The sequence below is a fragment of the Lissotriton vulgaris genome, chromosome 12 (genome assembly GCF_964263255.1).
Source record: "Lissotriton vulgaris chromosome 12, aLisVul1.2, whole genome shotgun sequence".
Taxonomy (NCBI): domain Eukaryota; kingdom Metazoa; phylum Chordata; class Amphibia; order Caudata; family Salamandridae; genus Lissotriton; species Lissotriton vulgaris.
Genome location: NC_141700.1, coordinates 230,041,372 through 230,056,873, shown reverse-complemented (window position 1 = coordinate 230,056,873; position 15,502 = coordinate 230,041,372).

Sequence of the window (15,502 nt, the reverse complement as noted above, 5' to 3'; positions counted from 1 at the left end):
AAATCACCTCTAAGAGTCCAGGAATCTGTAATGGGCGGATTCATCAACACTGATACTGATAACACATTATGATCACTCCGTGTAGTCTGCAAAATTGATAGGTCGTTTAGAATATAAAAACTATTCATATCTATAACCACATAATCTAAAATAGACCCACCGTGGATGGATCTGTGCGTACAATTAGCTGGAGAATCAGAGGAAAATCTTCCGTTTACTATAATCCCCTCCATCTCAACAAGTTCGTTTAAAAACTGTTTCCCTCTTTTGTTTGTTTTGATCTTATCCGGAAAAACGGCCCGGGGAATATGGAGAGATTCCTCTTTCAACTTGTTTCGGAAAAGTTCCAAACTTAGGTTTGAGACATGACAGTTAAAATCTCCCACTAGTATTACATGGGGAACGGGAATTTTATCCATAATTTTCTTTGTATAGTCAAAAACCTGTTTTAGAATAATATCGAAACTAGCTTCCGGGGGGATATAGGAGTTAATAATTACTAAGGGTTTCAAGTTTTCAACATTGTCCGCACTAAACAATGTTACTGATTGAAACAGCTTACTTGGATCCAGGTGGTGAGAAAAATCCCACCTTATTTGGTTTGAAAGTAAGCAAGCAATACCACCCTTAGCATGGCCTCTCTTTGATGGGGAGGCGCCCCCCGCTAGGCAAAAATAATCTTTTACTAGAGGCATTTTGTCTACGCACCATGTTTCTTGTAAACAAATTACAGGGGCCTTCAATGAAGAAAGATACTGCAGTTTCTCCGGGTCATTTTTTAAACCAGCAGCGTTCCATGAGATTATCTTCAATCCACTGCTAAAGGTGAGAAAATAATTTGGGATGACAAGTGGATTGACTGGTCAGGACACCGGGCAACCAATTCCATTGGCAGTTTTCCTCACCCATAGTCCTATTAGCGATCACAGAGATAGGAATTCTATATGTCACTTGGCGGGTGCTTTTAGTTAAGCTTATCTTTAGATCCTCGAAGCCCTGGGCAAACCCACTTGATCCAGATGAGGAGGGGAAGGAATTTTTGACTACATTATCCTCTTTCCTATTTAATACAAATGGCATTACATCGATCCCTCTACTTTGAAAGTTCTCAGCCTGATGGAGGATAAGGTTTACAATTAATTTAGAGTAGAATTTTGCCCTAATATACATCCTATCCTCACCTTTCAAGAGCGTAACCAAATCAATATCATTAGATTGTAATAATTTTAATCCCTCAAGCTCCCCGAAACATTTGAGTAACATAGATCTATTTAATATTAGACCAGAATCAAATAGGGGGAAAAAATCCAATATGAGAGTATCGACCCCTTCTTTATTAGGGATTACATTCAAGTTTCTTAACTCTCCGTTATCAACCAAGAAAGGTAGGACCTCTGGGTTAAGGGGGGTTAGTATAGAGGGTATAGCTATCTTCCTATCTTCCACAGGTGCAGGAATCAAAATGCTACCAGGAAATCCAACACAACTTCCAGGTGCAGATACCTCTCCCTCAGGGACGGGGTTCACACCCTCCAAGGAAGTAACTTCCTTTACTGAACAATTTTGTCCCAGAGCTATAGGACCAACCAAGTCAGCAGACAACTTTACAGGAGAATTATTTTCAAAATCTTTTAAGGAAGAGTTCTCCAAACAGTCAAAGGCAACTTTTCTCTGTCTTTTTTGCTTGTGTCTACGGACAGGTTTCCTCTTTTTCCCTCTGGTAGTTTTAGACTTTCCTTTTTTATTTTCCTCCATTTTAATATTTTCCTCGGGCAGGAAGATTGGAAAAAGTTCTTTATTTGTATTAGTAGCATTCAATCCCTCAATTGCCGCAAGCTCTTCAATTTTTAAATCATCATCAATGGCATTGTTGTTAGCTGATGGTAATGGAGTGGGGGACAGATCAGCCTTTACCCCAAGAACATTAACATCAGCAACCACTGATAATATATTTCCAAAGTAGGGTTGAGGTTTAGGCGAATTTGCTACAACTAAAGGGGCCTTAGGAGAAGAAAGCGTAATAGGGCCTACTTGCGAAGCCGAATTACAAACTTTCTCAACATTTTTATTCACCAGGGCCGTCAAAATATGTGTAACTGCCTCCAGTATACAGTCCGAACTACCAACAAATCTACCCAGTAATGACAGAATGGAGGACAACAAATGTTCAAGGGCAATCATTGATTCAGAAATTGGTCTATCCTGCCGATCAGGTTTAATTAGCTCAATGCCGAATAGCTCCAACTCGGGACTCTTAGAAAGATTAGACAGAGAATACATATCAGAAGACTTCATAGAGGGCGTACTACTATATAACAGCAACCCAGATGGACCTGAAACTAGTGGTGTTTTAGTGGAACCCACAGATTCAGAGAGGATGTCAGGAAGGTACCTCTTACAAAGCTCCATATCAATATCTGGAAATGAAGGATTTCCATCGGGAGTCACCAAAACACCCCCTACAGAATGAGAAGTCAAAATATGCCCCGTCGAAGCCATAGGGATAGGTTGAAGCGGGCTTACTACTATTGAAGAAGAAGCACCTGGGGAAGAAGGTGGATTAGGAATGTTCTCAGAAGGTGGCTGTATATCAATAGAGTTAGAGTCGAGATGATCATCAACCACCGACAGGGGAACAATTACACCTGGTGTATTTACCACACAAACGTCTGCACGTACAATTTTAATAGGAGAAGCAACCCCATTTGGCACCAGTATGTTTAAGGGTTTTTCCCATAAGTCAAATAATTGACATTGTCCCTTTACGAGGGGTAGTTGTGCATTCTTATTTTGTAAAGGATTAGATTTAGTCTTACTACACGCTCTTCCCATCAGAATTCTCCCTGAACGCAACTTTTTGGCGGTCATATTTATAATCTCACTACGCCATCAAAAAATGGAAAAGTAAACAGTAGGTATAAATACAAAACACGTTAAAATTTAAAACACAGGGCTAAGGCAAAGTAGTGCACCACAAAAATCAAAACCACGTATAATGGCAACAGAAAATAAATACTATCTAAGGTCACACATTACGTGTGTTAACAGTGCAAAGTGCCACAGTATTTATCAAACAAATAAATGTGGTAAAAATGTAAAGGAGTGGGCCCAGCCCGGCCTACTTCGGTCTCTGAGGGCTAAGAGGGCCCGCCCTTTGCCCGGGCTTAGCCCCGCGCGCTCCCGCGACGCTGGAGTGACGCCTTTTACTAGCGCCGCCTGGCACGTTCTATGGCCGGTATTCCCGCCGCTAGGGCAGCCGGGAAATGCAGTTCCGTCGTTTCAATGCCCCCCTCCGCTCTGCGACCGCTATGTGAATGGATACGGTGGCGGGAGAGGAACAAGAGCCGGCAAATGGCAAGAGTATCAGCCCAGCAATGTGTAAGTTACATCCAAGTCCCAAGGGGATGAGACAGCGTCCCATCAGCACCCACAACACCGGCGGAGGCAGAGACAGGGCTCAGCAGCAGCAGGAGAGGGGGAGAGCAACAGGCTGACCTCAACTCGATTGTTCCTCTCTCTTCCCCATGGAGTGGTCCTTCAAGGAACGGTGATAGGGATTCCCGCCAAGCTGCAGAAGGAGGTTGTGCGCCTGGCTCACCAAGGCCACCAAGGTGTGTCGAAAACGAAGGCAAGGCTACGCAGCAAAGTGTGGTTCCCTGGTATGGATGGGGCGGTAGAAGAGGAAGTAAGCAACTGCCACTCGTGCACCATAACAAGCCAGGACCCGGCTGCTCACCCAGTGATAACCGAGGATCCGTGTCATGAACCGTGGTCTAAAGTCAGCATGGACTTTGGATCCTTCCCGGATGGACGACATACCCTTGTGTTGATTGACTCTTACTCCCGTTTCCCTATTGTGGAGGTGGTGCCCTCCACTGCGTTCACACACGTGAAGAGAGCTCTGGAAAAGGTCTTTGCCATGATGGGCCTGCCAGAGGAGATAAGATCAGATAATGGCCCGCCCTTCCAGGGAAGAGACTTTCAGGCCTACCTTGCTGCACGCGGCATCCATCACAGGAAAATCACCCCACAGTGGCCCCAGGCGAATGGGGAAGTCGAGAGATTTATGCGGACTCTGAATCGAGCGCTCCAGATTGGGGTGGAAAAGAAAGAGGATGCAGAAGAATGTCTGTCTCAATTCCTAAGCGCATACTGGCAAACGCCACACTCAACCACGCGTTGTGCCCCGGCGCATCTGCTGTTCAAGAAAGTGCCAAGGGACTGTGTGCCGACCGCACTGGCATGGTGCCCACCAAGAATGAACCAAAAGGCCACCCAAGACCGACGAAGACGCACCAATGACAAAGCCAGTCAAGCCCGGAGAGCCCAGACCAGGTCCCTAGTGGTCGGCGACAAGGTAGTCCTCAAAAACAGATACAGGCACTCAAAGTATGACCCTGCGTTTGAACCTGAAGTGTGGGAGATCGTAAATGTCCAAGGCACCATGGTATCTGCGACCAGAGGCACGAGAGCTGTGACACGGAATGTGTCATGGTTCAAGCGCGTCTCTCGAGAGAGCGGAAACACCTAATCAACATCTGACGGAGCTGAAGACGTGGATCACGGGCTAGTGGGCAACGAGTCATTGACGGACCCACGAGAAGAAGGAACAACTCCACCCAGACACGAACCGGACAAGACCACCAGTCCCGAGAACATCACGAGTGAAATCCGGAGTCCCCCTGAACGACATGAGGAAGTTGAGGACACGGAGAGCCGTCGAAGCCAAAGGTATCACCTCAGGCCAACTCTTAGCCAGAGACTGAGAGACTATGCATGGAAGATGGACTCGCCTAAGTGATCCCCATGATGACTGTTGATCCGTGAGTTTGGAGGGATGTAGTAACGGAGCCACCCGGCCCGTTCACGTACGCATACATGCACGCATGCACCTCAGGGGCGGGGTAGCCCCTGGGTATAAATAAACGGCCGGAAGACCGCTCGGGGTCTTTGGCCCTAACTAGCAGTGAGTGTCCGTGTCGTCATTCAAGTAGTATAGCCAGGCCCCACTACGTGGCATAGGTGTTGTCCCCCCCCCCCTGGTGTTCCCGACACTACACTCCTGTTCAGCTCAGACCCCTTTGCAGAATTTCAGGCCCTGGTCAGGGGAACAATGAAGGCAAATGGAGGGGGTGCAGGTAGGGGGCGTCCCTGCCAGTGAGTAGCATCTTGTAACACTCCTAGCATTTGGATCTCGCTTCCTCTACTTTACCACTTAGGTCTCCCCTGCTGAGCTCCGATCCGGTGCAGACCCAGAGTAGTGTCTGCCACTCAGTTAAGCTTGTCCTTTCTTCCGTGCACTCTTCCCACACTGTGCCTCGATAAGCAGAATCACGCCACGGAGCCCCACAAGTCCTCTCACCTGACCTCCGCTCTTCTGACTATGCCTGTGTGCACTATCCGCCTCCTCTCCTGTGGTCATCCAGCCAGAGCAGGCCGCGATCCTCCACTTCTACCCGCCGGGCCCTTGCCACAGTTCAGATCTGCTTCTTGCCCAGGAGCACTGTTCTCTCAGAGGTGGGAAGCCACATAGCCCCCATCCTCACCCGTCTCTCAGCAGGTGGCCACCCTCGCTGCTTTCACTTCCTGGCTCCTCTGATCAGCTGTGATGGCCACTCTCCCCCACGAGGCAGCAGGGAAGTGTTGCTCCTTCTCAGCACGGAGACCGCGCTCCTCGATCAGGGCTGCGATACATCCAAGAAGCAGCTGCGGCCGCTCCGGCAGCCTGATGCAGCAGGATTACTGTGAGGCAGGGACGGAACCTAGAGCTCACACATCTACCATCTTCGTTGTCAGAATTTGCTGAGTATCTCCGCCCTTTATAACGGCTGAAACAAGTTGGGATTCCAGATAAGAGTTTGCCCCTAAGTAAAATGGACTGAGATTTTTGAAGACTTATGGTAAAGCTGAGAGTTTCCCCTCAAACACCTGCCTTTAAAGCATCCCTGACAACCCCTATAGAAGGGGAATCCGTATTAATCTCGATAAATTCAGAAATACAGCTATTCATTCGCTAAATGTAACTCAAAATAGAGAGTAACCCTCTTTCGAAAGTCCACCTACAAGGAGAGGTGAGATAATCCGCAATGGCTATCCCGACTAACAAAGGACTGTGATCTGATATTACTCGTGGACATTTTTTGATTAAAACCTCGTTAATCAGGGTGGTAGAAATAAGAAAATAATCAAGCCATATATGAGTATTATGGGGGGCAGAAAAAAAGATGTATTCAGGATCAGAAGCATGCAGTTTCTGCCAGACATCTACCTGGGGAGTGGGTTTGTGGCTTTATGGCTAGGGCGGCCGACCTTGAAACTGGAGAGCCAGGTTCGAGTCTGGTGAGAGGCTCAAACATGCTGTGATTCTGGGCAAATCACTTAATTTCCCCATGCCTAAAAATAAATGTGTCCGCCTGTAATGCAATTGGTCCTCCTGTAAAGCGCTCTGATACCTTCAAGTCGAGTTTGTGCTATAAAAAACTACAAAAACAAATCTATTAACGCGTTATATTGTGTAGGGCTCAAAAAGACTTGGCTTTCTTCCACGAATAAGAGCCCCAGAATTGAGAAACCAACCTGATATTTAAATCACCATATAAAGTAATTGGGGACGGCTATAAAGCCAGCTCGAGATTCAAGAAATCAAACATACTAGGACCGTCCAGGTGCGGACCATAAACTGAACATAGAGTATAAGTTTGAGTCGAGAGCTGGCATTCTACAAAGCCCAATGTTCCATCATTATTGGTGTGGCTTCGTTTAACTAAACAAGCATTCCGGCCGACCAGAATACCCACTCCCGTGTTGCGGTTCCTTGTTTGGTATAAGCTAATGTAAAGCCTAGAGATCCCAACAGATTTTTCAGCGACCCATGTAACACCCTCCTCATTTCTGCCACTTTCCGTCCTTTCCTATAGTCATTCAAACCACAGACATTAACTGAGATGAGTTAAGCTGTAGTTGTCATATTACATCTAATTGATTAAATTATCCAAGGTCTTGGCCTGAGAGATAGCTGAAAACTATGTGTTGGGTGGAGCCGGCAATTAAACACCTCATCCCTTTGAGACCAAATGGCTACAGCCATCTCATACCCAGCGCCAAAAATACCCCAAAAATACTCTTGTTCCCCCCGCCTCGAACCCACACCACCCCAATCCCGCAAACCTGTTCATCCTCAACCCCAAACCCCTGCCGCCCCCTCCAACCTCTAGAAGCATTCAGACCAGCGGCCTGAGTGAGGAAGCTCGTGCCCACCTTCCTCCCCGCCCCCAGTACAGTCATCTTCCATAACTCACATCCCTGCGTGTGAGAGACATCATATCAATTTTTAATATCTCTTCAAATCATACCATATCAAATATCAAGATATTCAGCCTAAAGAGGGTCAGGACAGAAGCAGTGTTATCAACTATCAGACATCCGGCATCAAAAATCGTGAGAAACAAATAAAATAACCAGCAAACAGAAGAGAGAGTGACCGTAGAATCCCCAGAGCAACACCTGTCGGAGAACTGACACATCCAGTTAATGGCTACTAATTCTAGAGTCCAGCTCATTCAGGTACTCTTTGCCTTGACCGCTGAGGTAAAGAACCAAATTGTATTGCTGAAGACCATTTTTAACTGAGCAGGATGCATAAGATATGCCTTTGCACACTTTTCTTGGTAAGGGTTGATCAGTTGCCTCACCCACCATCTCCATTCTACTGTGACATGACAGAAGTCAGGCCGGGGAAAAAGTAAGTTTGTGAAAACTTGCATCCTGAGCTGTCGTGTAGTTCATAAAAAAATAGGATATGCATGTTTAGACAATATAAACTAAAGTATTGGTGTCCACACTGACTTACCAAGGAGCGAATAGTTTCTGGCAACTATCAAATATGACTCCAGGGATCGCGGAAACAGTGCAGTACTTTTCGGTCAGCCAATCTTGCTCACTTAGTCTCAGAGATACACGGAATGAACGATGAGGACGTTTTCAATAAGCATTTATTGAACCAGCGTCATTCTAGTATAAAACATGTTTGCTGCGACAATCATTAGACAGAAACAGATGTATAAGATTACAAGCACCAACAGAATAAATAAAGGGTAGAATTCTACCATGGTGATAAAACAGTGAATATATGCAGGCATATAGATACATGACTGTAATCAAGCGTACTCCTACAACGCAAACCCTAACTAAGTGTACCTGGCATATATGTGGTTGTAAAGCCAAGAATCCCCTAGGAAAGAGCCAAACCCATTACCTGATGGGAAAGAACGAAGGACCCCATCTTGGTCTCGAGTTGGACACCTCAAAAGGGATGTCAGACCACTGCATGTTGTAGCTTCTGCAGGCTGGGACCTCATTGTTTAGTTTCAGCCTGAGGCTTCTCCTCTGCATAACTTGTCTTGGTAGAGGTCTTTTATACCATAAAGATAGCCTCAAGGTTCCTAACATAATAGATATGTTGTGAATGTGATTAAGCAAATGAACATAGAACAATACGTGCGATTATACAAAGTAGTTATTTCGTCCTAGGATGAAGTGACCATGACTTTTACGCAGAGTATTTTCATGCTGTTATGTACGTCACGCCAAGGACTTTTCTAAGAATCCTCATTCATAATAAATGAGGATAGTTTCCAAGAAACTGATCGACATTTATTCAGCACATAACTGAGAATTGGGTCGGAGCTAGAACCGTTATGCAGAGCAAGGAAAGATAAATGTACATAAAGGATTGTATAGCTACCTAGGCCTATATTGGGGTACATATCACCCAATCCTCTTCCGAAGGACAATAAGGTTAACTAATGCTAAAAAATGCCTGTCTAAAAAGCATAAAAACATTGTTATAAAAATCATAGTAAAAACATGGTATATGTAAAAAAATGATGTTAAAAATTAAATAGCTCTATAAGTCCGCTAAATAGTCAATTTATTGTTAGACCAACTGAGCACATTGACAGCTATGTTGCTCAATGAGAGCAGAAAAAGTAAAACAAAGCAATATTTTCAAATTTCCAAACAAATGTTTTCAAATGTTTTAGAAAAAAGGCTGAATTCTTCTCATCACACGGAGAGCCAGATGTTTGTGTCGTGTCTGGGAGACGCAACATCACCGTCCTTCGCATTCACAGACATAGGTCCCTGTAACGCCTCTTGAATCAGGTCAATAAAGCAAAGGTGATCATCTTCAGTTCCCACAGCAGTCACTGAGGAAACACTCTGAACCTCTGTGCCTCTGAACCTCTGTGCTTGTTGTAGCAGGAGCAGGAGCTGAAGCATCCTGTGGAGGCTCTAAGAATGCCGTCACCAACATTGCAATACACTGAGAACACTGTAACACGGGGCCTTTAAGGGGTCCAGTAGTACATCTACGTGCGGTGGGGCAACTGACGGAAGAGTCAGACATATCTCCGACATGCATTTATATCTGCAGAATAGGCAGCGGAGAACAGGCAAGATGCTGTCATTCCAGACTGGTCTGAAAGATGGGAACCAATGCTCGCTTAGCTCCCAAAGCTGAGGTATGCCCAGATGGAGTACCATGCATTTACGGCAACGTCGCACCAAGAGTGCGTTTTCCATCTCTGGAGAAACTGGGCTGCCTATTCGTGGCAGAAAAATTAAAACCACTACAAGTAGTAGGATCAGCGGAAGCCCTCCAAAAATGCTTCCAAATACAGAGTGTTTGAAAGCTGGAATAACTCAGAAGATTGTCTGAAAAATGCTTAATAGTCCAGAACCTATGCCCTTAAATAGGAGCACGATCATCCTCGTTTCAGACATGTTAAAGATACGATGAACCATATCACCGAAATGGAGCAGGAATTTCGTACCGTATCTCAGATGAAGACCTTGCAACCTGGAGATCAATAGTCTCTCGGGATGAGGTTAAGTCCACATCCTTCTTCAAAAGCATGGCTTTCAGTCTGCTCAGAGAATCAAACCATATAAAGAAAACATTCAGTGATGGCCATAGCATCGCCTCTCTAACTGTGTGGGTCGGTGGAAACAATAATTGCATACAACAAGTAACCCTGGAACTTACTGTGACTAGATATGCGATGCCTTGTGCCATCCCACAACAACCTTGATCATTCAGCATCTAATAGCTTCCAGAAAGAAGCTTGAACAATGGATGAATCACAGCAGCTGGGGAACCCTTCAAGTGACAGGATAAGTTGGCAACTGAAACATTACAGGCTCCGTGAAGCAAAATATCCTTGCAAACTAGAAACCCACTTAAAGGAGTTTTACAGTCTGAGAGCTGAGAAAAATGTCAGTGTCTCCGTTCCTGCATCTAAAGCTGTACAGTAATTCCCGGTACTCATGTACAAATCCCTGTCCCAACGCTTCATACCTGCCTATCTGCTGGTACTGTAGACAGTATTGGAATTGGAATGTCATGACTAGCAGTGTACTGTAGCCACGGATTAACCATTGTGTGGAAGGTGACTCAGCCACGGCGAAAGGTAAATTGGTCCAATTTTTCAATGTGCTGCATTGTATATTTTGCATCTCTTCATGCCATTGACATCTGTTTTTGCGTTAGATTGTATGCTGAAAACAGAGTCATGCTGTTGATGTAGCGCAGGGCACGTGGCTAGAATGCAATGATTGCAGCGTCCAGCTTAATAATAGAATGGAAGACACACTGTTACCCAGTGATTACATTTTAGATGATAGTTTGGTCATGCCATTGTCGACCACAGCCTTTTCTAGGTTAACCCTGTCAATCTCATGCAATCTTTTAGCAGCCTCCTGCTGGGAAATATTCCATACCTTGTTGTAAATCGCGTACAAGAAGCGCTTATGATGTGGCTTCTGTGGACCTAACAGGAAATCTCTAAGATCCATGTTATCCATGGTATCTGAGAGTATGGACAAGTGTTGTTTTACCTGGGACAGCGTTGATATTTTTTGCAACTCTAGGCAAAACCTCCCAACACTTTAAGATGGCACCACCCGAGTGTTCTGTTCGTAGATATCGCTGGTCAGACCTATGGATACTAAACCCTTTTGTGGAACCCCTGAAACGTGCCTGACACCTATTTGTGTCGATAGGCCAAACTAACCACCCCTTCCAATTGGGGTCAGAAGAAGTGTACAAACCATCATGTAGAATGGCATCTAATGTATCCTCACTGTGTTCTGTATAGTTTTGCCATCCCTCAAAGTCTGTAAGTGAGGGAATCCGAGGTGTGTTCAAGTCCTTGATCTTGGCTAACCCAAGACAGGATGTGTATTGCACTGCGTTGTTCAAGAAGATTATCTGATGTGGTATGAGGCATTCTCTAAATAAGGCCTCAGTTCCCTGAACTTGCCAATCTTGAGTCCCCCTAGACTGATTTTGTGTCTATAGTGTCCCTTCAAAAGTCGAAACCCTATAAAGATAGTTTGGAAATAAAGGAAGAAGAGTATATCAGCTTAGTGTTCATGAGCATATTTTTCTTTGCAGGTGTAAGGGCAACCTTATACTAATAAGAGGTCAGGTCTGAAGTGTTACACTCGGAAAAATAAGCAAACTTCTGTGCAAATGTAGCTGTACTGTCATTCGTCTGTGTTGGGCAATGTTCCCATTGATAGTAAGAGAAGACACTATGTGGGATACTTGTGTTGTGCAAGAAATGATGACTCTAGTGTTGGTAACAAGATGTATCATCATACAATTCATCCTTTGAGAATGCAGCAGATTGTTTTATATCAGACACAATAGTATTTAGAAGTTTCAAAGATCCAATTATCAGAGAAAGTACTAGAGGTGATGATATCACTTAGAGAAATTTAAATAAGTGTGGTATTTTTAAAAGTTCAGTAGGACCGTATACATCATAGGAAACTCTGTCCCAAACTATTTCTTCAGGAACTGGAACTGCTGTAATGTTCACTAAAGACAGGTCTCTCTATTCACAGTGTGATGATGCATGTGGTTTCAAGACCATGTTCACATGTTATACTGCAGAGCGTTTTGGGAGGTAATGTCCATTCAGGGGCAGGAAAAAGACAGTCATTATACCTATCACGAGGACTAGGAACCGTAGACCAATTGCACTTCAGGGCTGTATCCAGGGAAAAACAAGGAAGTCTTTTTCAGCCAAGGGTAGACATCACGAATCTTTTGTTTTTGGGAAACAGGCAGTGGTGGTAGCTCAAGTTTACTTGGATCCAATGAAAAAGTATCAAAATCAATGAAGTAGCCAGACGCAGTTTGATCTATCTTTGGTAGCTCAGCAGGTTTTGTAGAACTGGCAGATGTCTCAGTTTGAAACATATTCACATAGATGTCGGTGTTCGGCTTAATTGAGATCTGTGTGTCATTTGTAGATTGAAGTTTTTCAATGTCCACAGGTACAAGCTCTATTTCATGGTTGATAACTCTTTCACTTCGTGAAGTAGAATCTTCAAATGTTATTAATCTTTCTGTCTGAATTCCAGTATGGTAGTGAGAGGGGATGTGGTGCTACCCAGGAGCCGACATAGTGTGGTTTGATCAGATCAATTGAGACTAATCATTTCTTTCTTGCCGGCAAGGGGTGGTAAAAGTACTGTTCTTGTTCCTTCAAATTCCAGGACAGGTACAGGCTGTAGGAAAGTATGATCTGCTTCTCATGGTTACCCCCACTTTTTGCCTGATGTTACACTAGTCTGACTAGGATCCTGTTAAACAGGATCCCAGTCTATCTGCTTTCTTCTTGAAATATTATGCCATGTACTTTGGAACACTCCAGATTGGATACTGGAGTACCCTTATACGTCCTTAGTATATTGGACACTTACACAGGGCATAGGTACCCAAGAGGCCTCCCATGGGCTGAAGCATGTATTACGCCACCATGAGAGGCCACGCAAAATGGAACTACAGGTCTGCCATTGCAGCCTGTATAAGCTGATGCTTGCACCACTTACTTTAGATATAGGTTCCCTATATCTATAGGCCACTACACTTAAACTTTTAAGTCAGCCCCATAGCAGGCCTTAACAATCCTGAAGGCATGCAGCTGGGTTTTATGTAAGAGGGTGCCCGGCATGAGCAGAGCCCCTCTGCAGCCTTCAGAGACCATTCTCCCGGGTTGTCTGCGACTCAGCCAGACATCTAGGTAGAGGTGCATTATAACCCCGCGGTAAATACTATCTTGAAAACGGCTGAAACAAAAATTGTCGTGTTTGGTATCAAACACCTTGGAATCATACCTCCACACTGGTATCCAGTGGTGGGAGGTATGTTTCCACCCTTCTGAAGTGAGCTTCGTGGGGTCACTGGTCTTTCCGGTGCCAGCCTTCTCGACCTGAACAGCACAAAATGAATGCTGCCGACCCACTGCTGAGCCAAGCTTGAGCAGAGGAAGGCAGCACAATAGGCATCCTGTCACAGGAAGGTGTGATCACCTCCCAGACAGGATTAAGTGTATTGGGGCTGGGTGGGTGGGTGCACTACCTAAGTGCCAGAAAGTCTGCACCTGGGGCAAATGTGGTGTCCCTGTGCATAGTCCAGCTCAAACTAGTTCTGGGAGCCGTTGGCTCCTGGTCTGGCACAAAACTGGAAAAAGGACATGGGAGTAACCTCCCCTCTGTCCTGGCCCTCCCCTAGGAGGGTCCCCTGAATCTGTGCAACCATCTCCAGTGGGTACAGAAGGGCTTACCTGGCTGTAAGACTCTAGGTTTTGCATGGACAAGATTCTGCAACAAGAAACCACTGACTTTCGACCGGCTGGACACTCTGGATTTCGACTGGGCCAGACTTCCTCTCCCTCTCAGTCCAAAGCTTTGTCTGTGCCCTTGCACCATACACTTGTGGAGCACTAAGGACAACTGAAGAATATCTCTTGGGAGCGAAGGAGTCCCTCCCCTGCATTCGGAGGTACCGTAACGCAACTGACCGGTCTGCTGATCCTGGGCTCCTGCGGACTACAAAGGTTCCAGCAACACAGGAGGTGGGTTCCAATGTTGCTTGAGGTTGAGCTGCCCTCTCACCGAGTTTGAGGCCAGTATCCCTCGTGAGGACCGCATAACCCGAACCGCTGTGCACCGCATACTTTTGCAAGTGCGCATGCTTGTAGACGATTCTCGAGCTTGTGCATTGGACTCCTTGTAGTCATGACCCTGAGCAGTATTTCCACCAAAGAACTCCGGCCTCCTAACACAGAGTGCTCCTTGGGCTTGAGGTTCCCTCGAGACTCCTGGTCATTCGACCTGTAGGTCCTCTTGAGGGTCATCTTGATTTCTATTGGGCTTTGGTTGCTCCAGACGTGCCTTGACTCCCCATTGCTTGGTGAATCCCCTGGACCTTGCTGGTCCACACCGTAACCTGCTTGACCTTCCTGCGTGGGTTGCTGTTGCCAAGGCTTGTTGGTGCTCCAGACGGACACTGACCCCTCAGCACTAGATATCATTCTTGGGACAGCTCGCCTCCGGCTCCTGGTCATCCTCGATGTTTCCTGGACCTCGTACCTGCAGAGTCCAGCATCCCTTCATCGCACCTGAAGCACCCGACATCGGTGGGCATTCATCTACCGAGCCCCTGGTCACCCTGAAGTGACCCAGACTGTCCCCTCTGCTTTCAGGTTCCTTCAATCACTAATCCACCTTTTGTATTTATATGGACACTTTCTTCCTTCCCGGCAGCAGCTCTTCTTCGAAGTCCTCCATTGAAAACGACGTCGGTTTCCGACACCACTCCAGACCTATGCACCCGGCTCCTCTGTGATAGGTAACTCGGGTACTCTGGTATCCACGGGTGGGGTAGCTCTCCAACCTCCTACGTTCCAAAGAGTTTTCTCTAAGTCCACTGAGAAGGGTCCTTAAACTGTAAAATTGTAACCAAGACTTCCCCATAGAATTGTCGTGTAAGCACACTGCACCCGTCCTCCGTGGGGTCCCTGTCTACTCACCTTGGGTGGTTACTTGGGGTCCCACTGATTCTACATGCTCTAGACACTGTCTCGACTCCAGTCGTGGTTCTTATACCACTATTTTAGTATATGATTTGGTCTCTCCCTGGAGCCCACTGTGTATTGTCTGCGACTCACATGGTTGATAACTCTTTCACTTCGTGAAGTAGAATCTTCAAATGTTATTAATCTTTCTGTCTGAATTGCCGTATGAAGTATCATGTGTTTTGTGTTATATCCTAGTGTAGGGGATACTAGAGTGTTATATAAATAAATACATATTTTTATAACTACTGTGTGGTTCTCCTTTCTTTTAGTTAATACTGAATGTGATATTATAGTAAAAAAGGCTGCTTTACATTTCTTCAAGATTATGCCTGAAGGCTGCTCTCCACAGCTCCCACTAGGATAGCTTTCTAAAGGTTATCTTTGACCTCATACATCATAAGGGTCAATTGGACTGGTGCAAGGTGCCCACTTTAATTAGTTGACAGCATATACCAGGCCAACTTCTCACATGGCACTGTGTAAGAAAGCCCAAATTCTTCTTTGTCCACAATCTTCAGGACACAGGCAGGTCTTGCCGGTAGAGCTTTCACTTTTCCAGTGGCGGTGCG